Source organism: Furipterus horrens, unplaced genomic scaffold (genome assembly GCF_987537825.1).
Source record: "Furipterus horrens unplaced genomic scaffold, mFurHor1.1.pri manual_scaffold_3, whole genome shotgun sequence".
Lineage (NCBI taxonomy): Eukaryota > Metazoa > Chordata > Mammalia > Chiroptera > Furipteridae > Furipterus > Furipterus horrens.
In genome coordinates this window covers 90636495-90647378 of record NW_028327173.1, presented here as the reverse complement: position 1 = coordinate 90647378, position 10884 = coordinate 90636495, and the positions used below count along the sequence as shown (strand labels likewise).

Below are 10884 nucleotides of genomic sequence, written 5' to 3'. Positions count from 1 at the left end.
AGAGTCTATTGATCATTTAAGACCAAAGAGAATGCCAGTCTTGGCTGAATATTGGCGAACTGTGAAAATTCCACCTAGGGAGACCAAAGAATAATAGTGGCCAGGCAAATTTGACCTGATCAACTCCTTAACTCACATGCTTTCCAGGTCCTTCATTGGTTTGGATTTTATTCTGAAACTTTCTTGTGTCATTTGATACTATATTGTGACTTCATTTTTTCCCATAGAGAAAATGGTATGATGTAATTGGAAACTAAAAAAAATATTTTTTTTCTCACAGAAATATTAAATGTAAGTTAAAAACCAAACCCTAACTGTTTGAGTCTCTCCCTGCTGCCCAGCCAATAAAGAGTTAAACTCATGTGTGGATTCTACAAAAAAGAAATTAATTGATAAATGACTGATAATAGTAGTTTCTTCTTTATCAAGTTAAACTATAAAAAAATAACTACATCAGCTGCACACCAGTGGGTTTATCACTAGTTTGAGATATTCTGCCCTATTTCCTGTGTTAGTCTAGAAGGTGGGGGAGTAGTTGCATATTTACTTTGGTCTGCCACTGGTGCTAGAGTTCTACTTTGTTTCACATTATATTACTTACAAGTCATTTATTGGGTTGGCCAGAAATACTGTTTAGTTTTTCTGTAAAATAAAAGACACGTTTTATTTTCATGAATAACTTTATTGATTTGGATATTTTGAGTATGCCGGTTATCTCCTGAGTGGTAGAATATTGATTTTTCTCAGTTAATGTCTTGATTTGATTGCTATCAACTTTAACTGGTCTGCCCAACCATGAAGCATATAGTCCAGAAAGAAATCTCCAGTACAAAATGTTGCAAACTACTTTTGACATATTCTATCAGCCAGCACCTTTACCATACACTAAAGAAATCTGTTCTTTTTTTGCATTTCAGTTGTGTTTTTTACATCTCTTGAAATAATAAAGCATCATGTGCCAAAAATGTTGCTTATTTTCCTCCATCTTCAATATTAAAATGTCTACATAAAAATTCACCAATTTTGATAATTTTTTTCTAAATGCACGCTGATATGACAGCTGTCACAATACACTCGAACAAAATTGTTTAGAATAAACTTCAAGATAATTAAACACTACTAGAGCCAGCATATGAAAGAAATGAAGTGAACTTTTGACCAACCCAATATAATGGACTTACTGAGTTCATTTGCCCTGGCTGGTTTAGCTCAGTGGATTGAGCGTCGGCCTGCGAGCTAAGTGTCGCTGGTTCGATCTTCCAGTCAGGGTACATCAGAGAAGGAAAACTCTGACTCCAAAAAACCTCCGCTGCCTTGCGGCATACCTCTTCAGGGGAAAGGCTAAGGGAGTAAACCCCGACAGAAAATCCGGAGCCGGAGTCCCTAAGGCGGTTTGACGTTGTAGTCAACACCGGCAACTCCTGCGGCGCACCTGAACCCAAGCTGTATCGACTCCGTCTTTCCCTTGGACCCTTCAGCTGCGAAGAGAGGGGGGGTCTGCTGCATGGGCAACAGCAGACCCTCCATATTACCCTGCCCAGGCTCTGTAGCTTCAGCGTCATCACAAGATGTCGATTCAACACGGGAGGAGACAGATACCGTGTCACTCCCGAGTCGGACTGCACAGCCATTCTCGGCGGTGCAGATAGACTCTTAAGAAGCTACACCATCGTCTCTCGAGACGGACGGCTGCCGACGACTGAGTTCATACTCTACCTACACATTTCAAAGAAGCACTTAGAGTCAGTCTTGAATAGTTTTTTAGGTGACATCATTTTTTTTTTTTTTTTTGCTGGGTACAGTGAACTTTATTGATGGTGCATGACAAGGTAGGGCTCCCTACACCCCTCCCCTCTTTAGGAGGTCTAGGATGGCAACTAGAGGTCAGAAGATTCTCAGTATGTTGGGGGATCAGTTTGGGGCAAGGATTCCCCAACAGCTGAGGGCCTCTCTTCCTGTCGCTGGGGCTGGTGGTCCAGGGGGCTCTTACTCCTTGGTGGCCATGTGGACCATAAGGTCCACCACCCTGTTGCTGTAGCCAAATTCATTGTCATACCAGGAAATGAGCTTGACAAAGTGGTCATTGAGGGCAATATCAGCCCCAGCATCAAAGGAGGAGTGGGTGTCATTGTTAAAGACTCAGGAAACAACCTGGTCCTCAGTATAGCCCAGGATACACTTGAGGGGGCTCTCAGATGCCTGCTTCACTACCTTCTTGATGTCATCGTATTTGGCAGCTTTCTCCAGGCAACAGGTCAGATCCACAACTGACACATTGGGGGTGGGGACGGAAGGCCATGCCAGTGAGCTTCCTATTCAGCTCAGGAATGACCTTGCCCACAACCTTGGCAGTGCCAGTAGCAGGGATGATGTTCTGGGCAACCCCTCGGCCATCATGCCACAGCTTCCCAGAGGGGCCATCCACAGTCTTCTGGGTGGTAGTGATGGCATGGACTGTGGTCATGAGCACCTCCACGATACAAAAGTAGTCATGGATGACATTGGCCAGGGGGACCAAGCAGTTGGTGGTACAGGAGGTATTGCTGACAGTCTTCATAGAGTTGTCATACTTGTCTTGGTTTACACCCATCACAATCATGGGGGCATCGGAAGAAGGGGCAGATCTGATGACCCTCTTGGCTCCACTCTTCAAGTGAGCCCTAGCCTTCTCCATGGTAGTGAAGACCCCAGTGGACTCCACAACATATTCAGCACCAGCAGCACCCTATTTGATGTCGGTGGGATCTTGCTCCTGGAAGATGGTGATGGACTTTCCATTGACAAGCTTCCCGTTCTCAGCCTTGACCATGCCTTTGAACTTGCCATGAGTAGAATCGTACTGGAACATGTAGACCATGTAGTTGAGGTGAATGAAGGGGTAATTGATGGTGACAATATCCACTTTCCCAGAGTAAAAAGCAGCCCTGGTGACCAGGCGCCCAATACGGCCAAATCCGTTCACTCTGACCTTCACCATTGTGTCTCAGGGTTGAGGCTGGCACTGCACAGTAAAACGCAGCAGTCCATTGAACTAGAGGAGCAGAGACGGTGACATCACTTTTGAGGCTAAAAGAACTTCTTGTTCCATCAATGGTACATTCCGTAAATGTCATTTGACAAGTTTGTGACTTAAAACATGATTTTGCTGCTTTGCAATAGAAGTAAAATTATGAATTTAATTTAAAGTAGGACATTTTTGGGTTCCTGTAGACTTAGCTAAGCCAAGGGAATACAATTCCTGGTACAATATTTGAAGTCTCAGTATTATACATTGAATTATAAATATTGTTTTTCAAACAGGGTTTCCATCTAAAGTATGACTTTTTCAAATTTGCTTCTTCCTTCAGTATGATTTTTTGTGCTTATATCATATGTTGGAATATACCTTCAGTTTTATAAGGAAAGTTAATGATGGTAAAATAAGCAGAAACTTATTTTCTCACTAACTTTCAGAAAAAAGCTGTATTCCATAAAATTAGATGTGACTTGGCTGGTGTGAAACCTATCAAAATGTAAGTTAGATTAAGTGATTGAACTTAGTATTTAGCAATATCTTTCACTGGATTCAGTGGTTTTTAACCGATCATTGTTTACATCTATATAGGGGTGGACAAAATAGGTTTACAGTTGTGAGTGCGTGAAACACAGAGTTTATTCTTTTATTATTATTTATTTGTTATTGTGTTATTTATTATTATTAGCTTACTTTTGCCGACCACTGTATATGTATGCATACACACACACACACACACACACATGCACACACATATGTATATATACATAAAATTCTTAAAATTGGGAATGGTATGTTTTTCAAAAAATGATTCTTCTATTTCAACAAGAACGTTTATTACTCATATACCAAACATTTACTATATGCCAAGTCCCTACAAATAATTGTTTTCTGTTGGAAATGATAGTAACCATGAAAAAGTCTTCATTGTGCCCTTTCCAAGGGAAATTAAACATTCAACTATAAGATGGCACTTATAGTTGCATAAGTTATTGACAGATACTTCCATTTTTGAAGACATACTTCTAACAGGTTTTATGATACATGGAAATGTTTAATATAGGATTTCCTAATTTTTTATTACTTATTTTGGCTCTATGTGTGCACACACATGCACATGCCTTGCTTTTCCTTCAGCTCCTTCATTTCCCCCACAAGTTCCCACTGTATGCTGGATTATGAAAAATTATATTCTTTTGAACATACCCAGTGATATTGAAAAATGCTTCTTCATGAGAGTTCTCCCTTATTTGATGAATTTTCTTTTCAAAGTCACTCTACAAAAGGTGCCTGCACATGGTTATATTAAAACTAAGACTTCCAAGAAATGCTTGAGTAATTGAAAGATTAGAACTTCAAAATGGGGTGACCAACTTTCCAAAACCTAGCTCTCCCTTGAGTATATCTCTTGCTTGTAGCACCTTCATCTGAAAGCATTCTCCCATGTGACATTCCATAGGCATGGATGCCCTGCCTGCTCCTCAGTGCTATTTCTCACAAGGAAAAGGAGAAGTAAACTAGAAGCAGCTTTTCCACCAAGCAAAAGCCCTTTCCGCCTTCGGAAATGGAAGAAAGAGGACCTGAACAGACACTTCTTCCAAAGAGACATAGAAATGGCTGACAGATATAGAAAAAGATGCTCAGCCTCACCAGCTCTTAAGGAAATGCAAATCAAAACTATACCAGAGAGACTACCTCACACCTGTTAGAATGGCTATTATCAACAAATGTAATCACAAGTGTTGAAGTTGTGGGGGGAAAAGTAGCACTCATTCACGGCTGGTGGGAATGTAAACTGCTACCGCCACTATGGAAAACAATATGGAGGCTCCTCAAAAATTTAAGAATAGAGTTGCCATGTGACCAGCACCCCTCTTCTGGGTATTTACCCAAAGTATTTGAAAACATTTATTCACAAAGGTATGTGCATGACTATGTTCATTGCATCATTATTCATGGTGGCCAAAACATGGAAACAACCAAAATTCTCTTTCCCAATACTATTGCTCCCATTCTCAAATAAGCCATTTCCAAAGAGCCCTAGGTCTTTATTTGAGAGAAAGGTATTAGAAACTAAGACTAGGCTTTAGATCTGCTCATTGCTAATGTGGTGTCATTGTTGATTGAACCTCTCAGCTGACAAAGTGTGTGTGTGTGTATGTGTGTGTACAGTAACCTGTGTATATTCTCATTTGTATCAATGTTTCTACAAGTTTATTCTTTTTCACAGTGAATAATTTTAATACATTTTGGGTTTAATTTGCTAATATTTGGTGAGAATTTTGTATCCATGTTCATAAGAGCTACTAGTCTATAGTTTTCTTTTCTTTTAATGTCTTCAACTGGTGTTTTAGTACTACAGTAATGTTTAATTCTCAAAATAAATTTAAATGTGTTTTTTATATTTTTATTTTATAAAATACATTGCTGAGAATTGCTATCATTGCTTCTTTAAATGTTTAGTAGAATTTTCCAGTGATACCATTTGTGCCTTTTTTTTTTTTTTGAAATATTGCTGTTGATCCTTCCCTTTTGGGGGATATTATTGTTGATTTAATGTCCTCAATAGGTTTTGGCTATTCAGATTATATATTCTCTTTCTATGGGTTTTGGTAGTTTTTGTGATTCAAGATATTGTTTCATTTCACCTAAGATATCAAATTTGGGGGCTGATTTCTTTTATTTTTTATTTTTATTGTTTTTCTATAATTGTCCCACTTTTTCCATCATTGCTACCCCCTACCCAGCCTACCACTTCTCCCACAGCCAATCCTCACCCAGTTGTTCATGTTCATGGATTATTCATATTAGTTCCTTTACTAAACCCTTCTCCTACTTATTCCCTTCCCTCCCCCCACCCCCTGATAACTGTTACTCTGTTACTTATTCAATTTTATTAATTTGTTTGTGTTGTTCATTAGTATCCTGTAACAGGTGATATTATATGGTATTTTTCTTTCATTGCCTGACTTATTTCGCTAACCATAATTCTCTCTAGTTCCATCCATGTTGTTGCAAATGGCAGGAGTTCCTTCTTTCTTTCTGCTGCATAGTATTCCATTGTGTAAATGTACCAGTTTTTTAATCTGCTCATCTACAGATGGGCACTTAGGCTGTTCCCAGTAGTTGGCTACTGTAAGCAGCACTGCTATGAACACAGGGGTGGATAGGTTCTTTGAGTTGGTGTTTAAGGATTCTTCAGGTATAATCCTAGTAGTGGAATCACTGGTTCAAAAGGCAGTTCCCTTTTTAGTTTTTTGAGAAAACTCCATATTGTTTTGCATAGTGGCTGCACCAGTCTGCATTCCCAACAACAGTGCACTAGGGTTCCTGTTTCTCCACATCCTCGCCAGCACTTCTTTTTTGTTGATTTGTTGATGATGGCCATTCTGACTAGTGTAAAGTAGTATCTCATTGTGGTTTTTATTTGCATCTCTCTGATGGCTAGTGATGTTAGGAATTCTTTCATATGCCTATGGACCCTCTGTATATCCTCCTTGGAGAAGTGTTTGTTCAGGTTCTTTGCCCATTTTTTGATTAGACTGTCTTCTTGGTGTTGAGATATGTAAGTTCTTTATATATTTTGGAGAGCAATCCCTTGTCTTATGTATCATTGGCAAATATGTTTTCCCATATGGTTGGTTCCCTTTTCATCCTGCTGATGTTTGCTTTTGCTGAGAAGGAACTCTTTAGTTTAATGTAGTCCCATTTGTTTATTTTTTCTTTTATTTCCCTTGCCTTAGGAGATATATCAGTGAAAATATTGGAACGTGGGATATCTGAAATTTTCCTGTCTATGTTTACCTCTAGGATTTTTATGGTGTCACATCTTACATTTAAGTCTAATTCATCTTGAATTTATTCTGCTGTGTGGTATAAGTTGGTGGTCTAGTTTCATTTTTTTTCACATCCCTGTCCAGTTCTCCCAGCACCATTTGTTGAAGAGGCTTTTCTCATTCCATTTTATGGTCCTTCCCCTTTTGTTGAATATTAGTTGACCAAAGAGGCCTGGGTTTATTTCTGAGTTCTCTATTCTGTTCCATTGATCTATATGTCTGTTCTTATGCCAGTATCAGGCTGTTTTGATTACAGTGGCCTTCTAGTATAGTTTGATATCAGGCATTGTGAGTCTTTCTATTGCGTTCTTCTATCTCAAGATTGCTGTGGCTATTCAGGGTCTTTTGGTCCCGTATACATTTTTGAAGAATTTGTTCTAGGTCTGTGAAATATGTCGCTGGTATTTTAATAGGGATTGCATTAAGTCTAAAAATTGCTTTGGGTAGTATGGACATTTTAATGATGTTGATTCTTCCAGTCCATGAACATAGTATATGCTTTCATTTATCTGTATCTTACTTAATTTCTTTCTTCAGGGTTCTGTAGTTTTCCGAGTACAGGTCTTTTACCTCTTTGGTTAAATTTCTTTCTAGGTACTTCATTTTTCTTGTTGTTATAGTAAATGGGATTTTTTTTTCTAGTTTCTATCTCTGATATTTTATTTTTGGTATATAGAAATGCCATTGATTTCTGAATATTCACTTTGTACCCTGCTATTTTGCCAAATTCACTTATTAGGTTGAGTAGTTTTTTAGTGGAGTCTATAGGGTTTTCTATGTACACTATCATGTCATCTGCAAATAACGAAGTTTTCCTTCCTCTTTTCCAATTTGGATGCCTTTTATTTCTTTTTCTTGTCTGATTGCTGTGGCTAGAACTTCCAATACTATGTTGAATAGGAGTGGAGAGAGTGGACATCCTTGTCTTGTTCCTGATCTCAGGGGGAATGCTTTCAGCTTTTTCCCATTGAGTGTGATGTTGGCTTCGGATTTCTTATATATGGCCTTTATTATGTTGAGTCATGCTCCCTCTATTCTCAGTTTGCTGAGTGTTTTCATCATAAATGGGTGTTCTACTTTATCAAATGCCTTTTCAGCATCTATTGATATGATCATGTGGTTTTTGTCTTTCATTTTGTTTATGTGGTGTATTACATTTATTGATTTTCAAATATTAAACCATCCTTGCATCCCTGGGATAAATCCCACTTGATCGTGGTGTACAATCTTTCTAATGTTTTGGAAGAGTATATGTTTCTAGAAAGTTCTCCATTTTATTTAGATTGTCCAGTTTCTTGCCATATAGTTATTTGTAGTAATTTCTTACAATCCTTTGTATTTCTGTGATATCAGTTGTGATTTCTCCTCTTTCATTTTTGATTTTGATTATTTGGGTCCTCTCTCTTTTTTTCTTGATGAGCCTGGTTAAAGGCTTGTCATTTTAGTTTATCTTTTCAAAGATCCAGCTCCTACTTTTGTTGATCTTTTGAATTGTTTGTTTAGTCTCTATGTCATTTAATTCTGCTCTGATCTTGGTTATTTCCTTCCTTCTACTCACTCTGGGCTTTGTTTGTTGTTGTTGTTCTAGTTCTTAAAGCTGTAGGGTTAAATTTTTATTTGAGATTCTTCTATCCTTTTTAGGTTGGCCTATATTGCTATGAACTTTCCTCTCAGGACTGCTTTTGCTGTGTCCCGTAGGTTTTGGGCTGTTGTGTGCTCATTATCATTCATTTCCAGAAACTTTTTGATTTCTTCCTTGATGTCATTGTTAACCCATTCATTATTTAATAGCATATTATTCATTCTCCATGAGTTTGAATGTCTTTGAGTTTTCTCCTTGAGGTTGATTTCTAGTTTCAAGGCATTGTGATCTGAAAATATGCTTGATGTAATTTCAATTTTCTTGAATTTTTTGAGGCTGGCCATTACACTAGTTTCATGCCTATTGGAGTGTGACCAAGTGATGCCTGTGCGCAGTGGCCAGCTAGTTGGTCTGGCGCCCATTGGGGCAGGGCTATGGACACCTGTGCATGGCAGCGGTGGGTGTTTGTGCACGGTGGCCAGCCCACTGGACTTGTGCCCGCTGGGGCGTGCCCAGGTAACACCTGGGCACGGCGACTGGTGCGTTGGTTTTGTGCTTGAGCAGGCGGACTGGGGCACTTGTGTGTGTGTGCTTGCATGACTCCAAAATTTTCTTTGACAGATGCCTGGATATAGAAAATGTGGTACATATATACCATGGGATACTCCTCAGCCATAAGAAAAAATGAAATAATGCCTTTTGCAACAGCGTGGATGAATCTTGAACTATCATGCTAAGTGAAATAAGTCAGACAGAAAAAGTCAAGAACCATATGATTCCACTCTCATGTGTTGTACAAAAGTGAAAGTAACAAATTAACAAACAAGAAAAACAAAAAAAACTCAGACAACAGTATGATGGTTAACAGAGGGAAGGGGCATGGGGGTACAGTAAAGGAAAGAGGGTCAAATGTATGATGATGAAGATTTAACTTTGGGGACTGGGCACACAATGCAATATACAAATGATGTATCATAGAAATGTACACTCAGCTGAATCTTAAAAAGTAAAGTATATGACATATACAAGAACTAAACAAAAATGAAAAAGAAATGGAAGAAATGCCACCTTTGTCACAACTTCACAAATCCCTAGGAAGGGATCCAGAATTGTGGAATGAAGAAGATACGAACTATGACATCTCTGCCTCCGGAGGGAGAGAGACAGTCAATAGCTAACAACTGGTGAACACTGTCTGAAAGGAGTGAAGAGGTAGAATTAGAGAACAGAGAAGTTTCTGCCTGAGCAAAAAGGGCAGAAAATCAGAGAATGTTCCTGGAGGGGGTCAACACCTGTGTCCCATCAAAGGTGCTGACTGTACAAAAAGAGGGACTGTAGACACAGCACTGGCCTAGGCAAAGAACTGGAAGAAACAGAGAACCCATCTTCCCGTGCTTCAGTGTCTTGGGAGTGAGGGTGTGAGGCTGGGAGTGGTTAAGAGACGAATGAGTCAGAGGTTGGAGATTAGGAATTTGGATATTGTCTTGGCAAAGTGGAAAGCCTTGGTCAGTTTTTAGCAGGACTATAATGCAACACAAATTACATTTACATTTAAAGGATTAGCAGTGAGTAAAACTAAATGGCGGGAGCATGGTTAGAGGAAGCATGCAACCAGCAAATTCGGGCTAAATAGGGTGAAGCACCCAACTAAGGCAACAGAGAGAAGAGACAGTGATAGGAACTACATAATTAGAAAATTGGAAGGATGAGCTCAAAGCTGGTTGGGTGAGAAAGATAGTTCATTGAGTTCTCTGCTGGTGGAATACTGGTGACCACTCTCAGAGGGTCAGAGGGTGCTCTCTCCCTCTCTCAGCTCCACAGTTCAGACCTCATGGACACCTCTTCCTTCTTGCCCTGTCCACTTCTCTGTCTTTCCCATCTCCCACAGTAAAGTCAACTATTCTTTTTTTTTCTCCTCTCTTTTTATTTTATTTTAGTTTAGTTTAGTTTTTGTATGTCATATTGATTATGCTGTTACAGTTGTCCCAAATTTTTTTCCCTTTGCGCCCCTCCACCCAGCAACCCCCCTCCCTCCAGTGGTGCCCCCCACTTAATCCATGTCCATGGGTCATACATATAAGCTCTTCTCTACATCTCCTTGTCCATTCTGCACCCTCCTACTATGCTTCTTAATTCCTGCACCATTTCCCTTCCTCTCTCCCCCTCCCCCTCCCAGCTGACCTCCTCCACATGCTCCCCATACCTATGATTCTGTTCCCACTCTAGTTGTCTGCTTAGTTTGCATTTGTTTCCACTCCCTAGCTTCTGTTGTTGATAGTTGTGATACTGTTTTCATTTTAATGTTCATAGTTTCGGTCTTCTTTTTCTTAAATAACTCCCTTTAACATTTCATATAATAATGGCTGGTGATGATGAACTCCTTCAGCTTTACCTTGTCTGGGAAGCACTTTCTAAGCCTTTCCATTCTGAATGATAGCTTTGCTGAATAGAGT

The 10884-nt window shown here is 39.3% G+C and overlaps 1 pseudogene; it reads right to left on the bottom strand.

Moving 5' to 3' along the window:
• Positions 1–1872: 1872 nt before the first annotated feature.
• Positions 1873–2977, bottom strand: LOC150015492 (glyceraldehyde-3-phosphate dehydrogenase pseudogene; annotated as a pseudogene).
• Between the last annotated feature and the right edge of the window lie 7907 nt (positions 2978–10884).